The sequence below is a fragment of the Gorilla gorilla genome, chromosome 10, assembly GCF_029281585.2.
Source record: "Gorilla gorilla gorilla isolate KB3781 chromosome 10, NHGRI_mGorGor1-v2.1_pri, whole genome shotgun sequence".
NCBI lineage: Eukaryota > Metazoa > Chordata > Mammalia > Primates > Hominidae > Gorilla > Gorilla gorilla.
In genome coordinates, this window is record NC_073234.2 from 89,691,165 (window position 1) to 89,700,000 (window position 8,836).

Sequence of the window (8,836 nt, forward strand, 5' to 3'; positions counted from 1 at the left end):
TTTAAATACAACATTAACAGGACAATCCACAAATTTGGCTATCAAAATTATAAATTTTTGCTCTGCTAATGACACTATTGAAGGAATGGAAAGATAAGCCACAAACTGCAAGAAAGTATTTGCAAAACACATATCTGATGAGGGACTTGTATCTAAAATATATAATGGACTTTTAAAACTCAACAGGAAAGTGAACAGCCCAATTAAAGATGGGCAAAATATCTGAATATCAGATACCTGACCAAGATGATACACAGATACCTTAAGCAAATAAAAAGATGTACAATATTATTTGTTATTAGAGAATTGCAAATTAAAATGACAATGAGATACTATTACATACTAACTAGGGCGGCTAAAATCCTAAAATATAAATAAAACAAAATAAACAAAAAAAGCAAACCTGACAATGCCAACTGTTGGGACATTTTGAAGACAGTTTGGCAATTTCTTCCAAAGCTAAACATATTTTTACCAAAAGGTCTAGCAATCATGCTGCTAAGTGTTTACCTAACTGATTTTTAAAAGTCCACAAAAATTACCTTTTTATAGCATTATAAATGTTTACAGCATTTATAGCATTGATAATCACCAAAAGGTAGAGGCAACAAGGATGTTTCAATAGATAAATAGATAAATAAGCTGCAACATATTTATAAAATGGAGTCTATTCAGTGGTAAAAAAGAGATGAGCCATTAAGTCACAAAAACACATAGATAAATCTTAAATGCCTATTGCTGATTGGAAGAAGGCACTTTAAAACAGCTACGTATTATATGATTGCAATGTATATAACATTCTGAAAAAGGCAAAACTATGTGAAGACAGAAAACAAATAAGTTTTCCAGGGTTTTAGGAAGGCAGTTGTTCAGTTGGTAAAACACAGGGGCTTTCTTTTTTTTTTTATGAAGGTGAAACTTTTATATACAATACTGTAATGTTGAGTACTGGACTGATACTATGACATTGAGGACTAGACACTAAGCACTTGGCAAAGTCTACATAAGCTTATAATATGAAAAATTACCTTAATGTATACAAGTTTTATCAAATATAATTTAGGAGATCAGGAGATTCCAGCATAGAATTCAGAAAATGACAAAGAATATAAATGAATTACAAATGCATAAAACAAACTTGTTCAAGGGTTAGGGTAACAAGGTGATAACCCAAATAACTGTTGAAATGACTGGAATTTGTAAGAATAACAGCAAAAAGTAACTACATAATTGCTCCAGTTGATAAAGTAGCATCTACAAGGGTAAAGTTAATTAATCATTCTTAAACCGCTATGCGTAAACAGTATAACTGAACAATTACATAAGGTTGATGGCAAATGTTGGTAGCTGGAATTCCTACAGTTAGATTTGGAGATTTTAAATAAGCAGGGGAAGGAGGCGAGAATGATCTATGTGATAACACGTTTAAGATTTGGAGGCACTGGAGTAAACTCATGTTTAGATTAATATCCATACAGATGGTTAAATATTAAAAACATGGAGATACAAATTTTTAAATACATGGGATAGTATTCAGGCTTATATCTCCTTGTGGTAAAGCTAGAACCAATGGGCGTCCCATAGCAACAAGGAAACCTGACACTCGGATCTTGGTTTCTAATATTATTATTCAGTAAAAGGGACCAGAACCAGACCCCCTGGAGAAATATCTGTTTATAGGACTGACTCAGGTTAGATACAAGGTAAGCCTGGAACATCCTGTAGTATTAGAGTATAAGAATATGTTAAAGAAAAAACAGCAAAAAACATACACACACAATGATAAGGGTATGTCAGAAGACATAGGAGCAAAATGAAGGAGCTTGCAATGGCCACTACTGGAACAATTTGAGTGATAAAATAAAGTAGTACTGGGTTTTAACCAAATGTATAAAGTAAATATATGTGAACCAATAGAGGAATCAATAAATCATTGAGTAGACACATAAATGAAAGAGAAGAGACAAATTTATCACATGGAATAATTCCAAATAAATCCTGTAGATACTCTACCCTTGATGACATGCATCAATACTTTGCCCTTCTTAAGTGAGGGCTACACGTTTTCATTTTCTTTCACAGAGTATAATATGGAAAGGGAGGAAGAAAGATTAGTTTTACAATGGAGGAACCTATCAAACTCTGCCTCAGCCAGTTAATCAAGATTAACGTCAACAGTGCTGAGTCAAATTGAAGGTAGGTATTAACCTTGGGATAATGTGGTGAGAATGTCACATTAACTTTGTGGTCTTACTCTTAAAAACATACGGCCTCGGTTTAATCATGAGAAAAACTTCATATACGTTCTAATTTAGGGATATTCTGCAAAATATCTGATGAGTACTCCTCAATACTGTCAAGATAATCAAAAACAAGGAAAGTCTGAGAAACTGCCACAGTCAGAAGTAGCCTAAGGACTCATGACAACTAAATGTAATATGTTATTATAGTTGAAATTATGAAACAGAAAAAGGATTAAAAACTAAACAAATTTGAAAAAACTGTCGACATTAGTTAAAAACAATTTATCAATATTGGCTCACTAATTATAATAAAAGTGCCATATTAATATTAGATATTAATAATGGGAAAATGAATATGAAATATATGTGGACTCACCATAGTATCTTCACTATTTTTCTTTAAATCTGAAATGATTCAAAAATAAAACGTTTATTAATGAACAATATAATATCTGAAACAGGTGGATTCAATAACAGATTAGAAAACACACTGATAATCAGGAACTTAGGTAACTTTAAAATGTTGAGATTGAAGCAAAGATTGAAAAAGAGATGGAAAATAACAAAAGGAATGTAATAGGGCAGCGGAAAACCATAAAAGATCTCAAGTAATTGCAACTGAAATCTCTCCAAAAAAAAAAGGAGAGAAAGAAGCTATAGTTGAGGTAATACTTAAGAATTTTCTAAAACTGACAAAATACACTAAATCACAGATTCAAGAAGCTTTGCAAATCCTATAGAGGATTAAAACAATGGTCAGAAATCCAAGAAGGTCAAATTCATGTCCTGTATGAAAATCTAAGAGAGGAAACCAACTTATTACGGTGATGAATCAGAGGACGTTTTCCATGGAAGATATGAATAATTACAGGGCTATAGCAAGGTGAAAAAGGCAGAAAAAGAAGTATTCAAGGTAAAGACAACAGGAAATATAAAATCCATATGCAGGAAGGAGCATGGCAAATAAAAATGTTATGGTAGGCAAACCAGAATTTTCAGCATTCTTGAAGTGAGGAGAAAAAAAATGTATTTTGAAGTCTGTTCATTCGTCGGGCACAGTGGCTCACGCCTGTAGTCTCAGCACTTTGGGAGGTCAAGGCAGGAGGAGAGCTTGAGCTCAGGAGTTTGAGACCACACTGGGCAACGTAGCAAGACCCTGTCTCTACACAAAATACAAAATTAAAAAGTAGCTGGGTGTGATGGCACGTGCCTGTGGTCCGAGCCACTTGGGAGGCTTAGGTGGGAGGACTGCTTGAGCCTGGGAGGTCAAGGCTGCAGTGAGCCATCATTGTGCCATTGCATTCTAGCCTAGGCAACAGAGTAAGAGCTTGTCTCAAAAAGAAATAAATAACAATAGGTAAAATATGTTAATGAGACGGCTCGTTAATGCAAAGTTGGGAAACTGTGAGAGTTACAAACTGTGAACTGTGAGGTGAATCTTGTTTCTGTATCTGTCATTTTCTGAGCCTTACTGTCCCTAAGAGTCTGGCATACTGTCTCCAAGCAGCTCCAAAATTCAGATACTAACCTGTTAGTCTCAGCTGGAAGTCTTAGAAAATCAGTCTGATCACCCCAGCTTGGGACATGAGCTTGTATTAGTACACCAGTTAGAGAGGGACCAACACTATCATTTAATGTTATCACAGTAGTATTAGCCAGGTAGATTAACTTCACCCCAATCTCAACCATTCTTGACTCTAGCTTGCATCCCTGCTTCTTTAGACAAATACTGATTACTGAAATGTTTGCTTTCAAATAAGAGAATTACATGTGTATTATTGAATATAAGAAACTGAGCAGTACTTTCCATATCAGAGAACAGAAAACAATGGGAAGCCCTATACCCAGAATACTAGCACTGAAACCCACATCCTGGTAGCCCATTTCCATATTTCCTCTATAAGATCCAGAGACAAACTGTCATAAGATGATAGGACAGGCACAGACAGGATAAAGCCTTTCAATATAAAATGTTAGTGAGGTGGAACCAGTGTTGATTAACAGCTGGACTGGGAAAGCTCAGTCTTTTTATCTTGGGACTTCTGAATTTCTGGTTTTTGACTCTTGGCAAGATGAGAGTCATGGGATTTATGATGCAATGTTTAAGGTCTGACACTTCCCTGGTGACCCACAGGACCAATTTCTTTACAGCTGCTTTGCAACTGGCCAAACCTATTTGACAAGAGTAGTTTGATTATTTAAAGGGATAGTGATTTTTTTTTTGGAGAAGCACCCCCTAGACCAAGATTTCTGCATAGATCATGGCAGCTAAAGCCAGAGACTCAGCACGGTCCATGAATGTGTTTAAAAAAATTTTCTTAAAAGGAAGTCATTGTGGAATGTCTCTTTAATCTCTAATACCTACCTGCACCCTGTTTTACTCTATTGCATCTTTGTCTTTAAATAAAATCCTATGTGATTATAGTTTGTGGAGAATAGTGAGTCTTTTCAAATATCAGAACCAGGATAAGCGATACAAGTATACAAATAGAAATGACCAAGTATTTGAGGAAAGCCAATAAAATGACTAAATGTAATTGATATTTTCAAAGACATGTTAGAATATAGTGTATCAATAAACAATCAAGCTAACCACATAGGATTTTAAAGCTTGCTAGATAAAAGTAAAAGCTAATGATAAAAATAGTAATAAAAACCTTAATAGGCTCAGGTGAATTTCTGTATAGATACTTTTGAGTAGTGAATTAAATGGCTGTAAAATTCAGTGTAGGAACTAGTTCAAAATATAGTACAAAAGAATAAGGGAATACAATGATACAAGTTGAGACAAGGCAAACGAATAATAAAGTTTAACATCTGTCTACTAGAATAAGAGAACTAAAAGTAGAAAATAGAGAGATTCTATCGGATTTCAAACAGGGATAACTGAACTGAAGAAAATAGAAATACTTATACTTTCTTTCTTTTTTCTTTTTACTTTTTTTTTCTTTTTTGAGATGGAGTCTTGCTTTTGGGCCAGGCTGGAGTGCAGTGGCGTGATCTCTGCTCACTGCAACCTCTGCCTCCCGGGTTCAAGCGATTCTCGTGCCTCAGCCTCCCTAGTAACTGGAATTAGAGGCGCCTGCCACCACACCCGGCTAATTTTTGTATTTTCAGTAGAGATGGGGTTTCACCATGTTGGCCAGGTTGGTCTTGAACTCCTTACCTCAAGAGATCCTCCCGCCTTGCCCTCCCAAAGTGCTGGGATTAGAGGTGTGAGCCATCACGCCTGGCCAACACTTACACTTTCTTTCGAAAAATGTTTCCATGAATTTCTGACATTCTCATTTCAAAGTGGAACAGAAAATAGACCACTTTACAATATTCAACAACCATATACGTAGACATATACATACATATGCATGTATGTATTTATACTCTTAGTTTCTCTTATCCTTTGAATCTGTAATAATTTCTTTAATCTTTAACTTATCTCAGCCTAAGAAATGTGTCAGAAACTGTAAATTGGCTTGGTATAATCATTCCTACCCCTTTCTAGCACATATCTCTTTTCAGTAAGGATAGATAGCTAAGAACCAGAACAAAAGAAAGCAAAAAGCAAATAAAAATTCATACATATTTTAGTCTAAATGCATATATTTCTGGTTATTGTTTGATTTTCACCAATCTTATACACATGTGTGAAGCTTTAAAAGTAAGCTACCTATAGAGGGTGGCAAAGTATAGCACATCCATTTTGATGGTGGGGTTTAATGGCTCAGACCTCATATCTATGGTTCTTTGATTCTGCGTTTTCCTGCTCATGCCAGAGGCACTGACTATCTTTGAGAGCCAGTTATATTGTGTGGTTATAGAAACTATTCTTGAACATTCAACCCATAGACTATTTCCTGAATGCCCGCCATGATTCTATGAGCCATATATACCCTTTAATAAATCTCCATCTACTTAAAATCTTTTTCAAGGACATTCTTTTGTTTTCAAATAAGGTTTTTCTCACAAATTCAGAAGAATATTCCTATAAGCATTAGGATTCTTACATGAACTAGATAAAGTTATTGTTTTAGGAACTATACTTAAGTTGTACTTGCTATACATAGGTGCTAAATCAAAAAGAAAGCTAGTATGGCCATATGGATATCTGAAAAAGTAGACTTTAGAACCAGAAGTACCAGTGATGGGCATTACCTGATGATGCAAAAGTCAATTCACCAAAAGACATAACAACCCAAAATGTGTATGAACCTAATAACAGAATACTTAACTACTTGAAGTATAACTGATAAAAATGAAAGGACAAAGAGACAAATCCATAATTAAATATAGAGAATTCAGCTGTCTAAAACTGACAGAAAAAGTCGAAAGGATGTCAGCAAGAAAGTTAGATTTGAAAATTGCAATCAACCAACTCCACCTAAAGAAAAAACAAGCTAGGACTTAGGAAAAAATCAGTTCAAAGAATCTTGTCTTGCTCTGTATCTGTCATTTTCTGAGCCTTACTGTCCCTAAGAGTCTGGCATACTGTCTCCAAGCCCCTCCAAATATTCAGATACTAACCTGTAAGTCCCAGCTAGAAGTCTTAGAAAATCGATCTGACCAACCCAGCTTGGGACATGAACTTGTATTAGAACAACTACTCTGGCTAATGGCTGAGAGTCTAGATTTGACCTAACTGGGTCATATATCACTCCTGTGGAAGGAGAAAGGGCATTGTGAGACTCCATCAGACTCCACAATTTGAGTGAGGGGAGCAAAATCTCCCTAAACAAAATGGTGAAGGGAGGATTTTGGGTGGTAAAACAATAAATATCAGTGACATTCTACTTCATTGATATCTTTTCCACCAATATTCCATTTTGGGTAATGTGGGTCCAGCTGATACATCCTCAAGTCTCTTTCTATCTACAAATTACTTAGCAGAAATAATAATTAAGCTTCTTAATATCACTTTTACACTATTTTTTGTTCTAATGTATGTTCCCTTGTGTTTTTATATGCTGTTTGTTAAACCAAATGATACAGTAGAAGGGATACATTTGGAATTTATTGAAACAATTATTTTTTCAAAAAATATTCCAAAATTATTTTTGTAGATGGTGCTGCTTTCCTTCAGTGTCCACTGTACAAAATGCTACCTACTTTGGGATGCAGCGTCCCTTGATGAAGCAACCTCCTTGCCAAAAAATTCAGAATATGGATCAGTACAGGGTCATTTTGAATTCCCTTAGGCTGCAAGAAACATATCCAGCTTGGAATCAACTGGAGACAGATGACTTATTTCCTAGCACCAGAATTTCCTGTGTAGAATATTTTCTACAGTTCTGGAAGTGATAGCTTGTGGGCATTTCTGCTTAATCACTTTATCTCCAAAATTGTGTGAACAATATCAGCTTAACGTGAGCCTTTCTGACACTAGAGAAACCAAACATGTGAAAATAGAGCTAATTCTCTTTGTAACTATCTGGGAGTAATTCTTCACAAAAGCCTGGACTGCTTTTTTGAAGTTTCTCCAAGCTTCTCTCCAGTCCTATGACACCAAAGATTAGGCCTGCAGCCTAATGGAAGCAAAGCAACAGGATCCTGCCAATATCTACTACGACAATATAAGAATTACACCCAGAGCCACATTTTGCTTCAAGCCTTTTCATTTAAAACATGTATAGCATTAAACTCTTGGGTAATAATGGGTAGCTAGAAGCATTAGTCTTAAGCTCATTAGGGATATGCACATTTGGGAAACCAATATATACCCTCTTTTGTGATTGAAAAGGAAGAGTTTTTCTCCAAAAGTTACCAAATAATACTACCAAGAAACACATGAATCTGGTATCATTTTAAAAACTTTCCAAGTATGTCTTCATATATTACTTTTGCAACTTAAAAAATACTGTAAACCATCTTGGCAAAGAAGAATAAAGTGATCTGAATCACTCTAGCTGATGTTAAGGCTTATTGTGTAGCAAAAAGTAACCAAGACAGTGCATGATGGCAGAGAGATAGACATGTATGTCCATGGAACAGAATAGAGAACTCATAAATAGAAAATTTCTGGGGTGTAAGGCAGCAAAGAGTTCTTCCCTTGACATCAAAAATACATGCCATGAGAGAAAAAAATTGATAAACTGAACTTCCTCAAAATTAAAAGATTTGCTTTGCAGAGATTCTGTTAGGAAGATGAAAAGACAAGCCACAGATTGGGAGACCTGCATCCACATATCGGACAAGGAACTGAAACCTGGAATATATGAAGAAGAATACATGACACCCTTCCAGAAAATGGCACTTCTCCATCCAAACTTGCCTCTTTTGGAGCTACCATTATACAAGCTGAAGGATAAAGTGGAAAGGAAGCATCCCAGCTTTTCTCCATATTAAAAGAACTAAATTAGTAGACAAGCTAGGTCAATGGCAGTTTTAGAAAATGATATTTTGTGGCACTCTAAATACTTACATTACATAAACAGAGTAATGACATATGGTACTCTGTCAGTACTATGCATAAGTTGAAAATAAAATTAATTTCCTACAAAACTATTTTAAAGTGGCATATTTATGTACAAACAGAAGAGCAATGCAAAGCCCCTAGCAAGTGGGCAAAGATTCAGGGTTCAATCATAATCCAAAAGAGAACT

The 8,836-nt window shown here is 35.3% G+C and overlaps 1 long non-coding RNA gene across 1 annotated transcript in view; it reads right to left on the reverse strand.

Moving 5' to 3' along the window:
* Positions 1-2,570: 2,570 nt before the first annotated feature.
* Positions 2,571-8,836, reverse strand: part of LOC129525645 (uncharacterized) — a 32,966-nt gene continuing 26,700 nt past the window's right edge. The window contains exon 3 of the long non-coding RNA XR_008670074.2: positions 2,571-2,648. This is a non-coding gene — a long non-coding RNA (uncharacterized lncRNA). The remainder of the gene's footprint in view (positions 2,649-8,836) is intronic.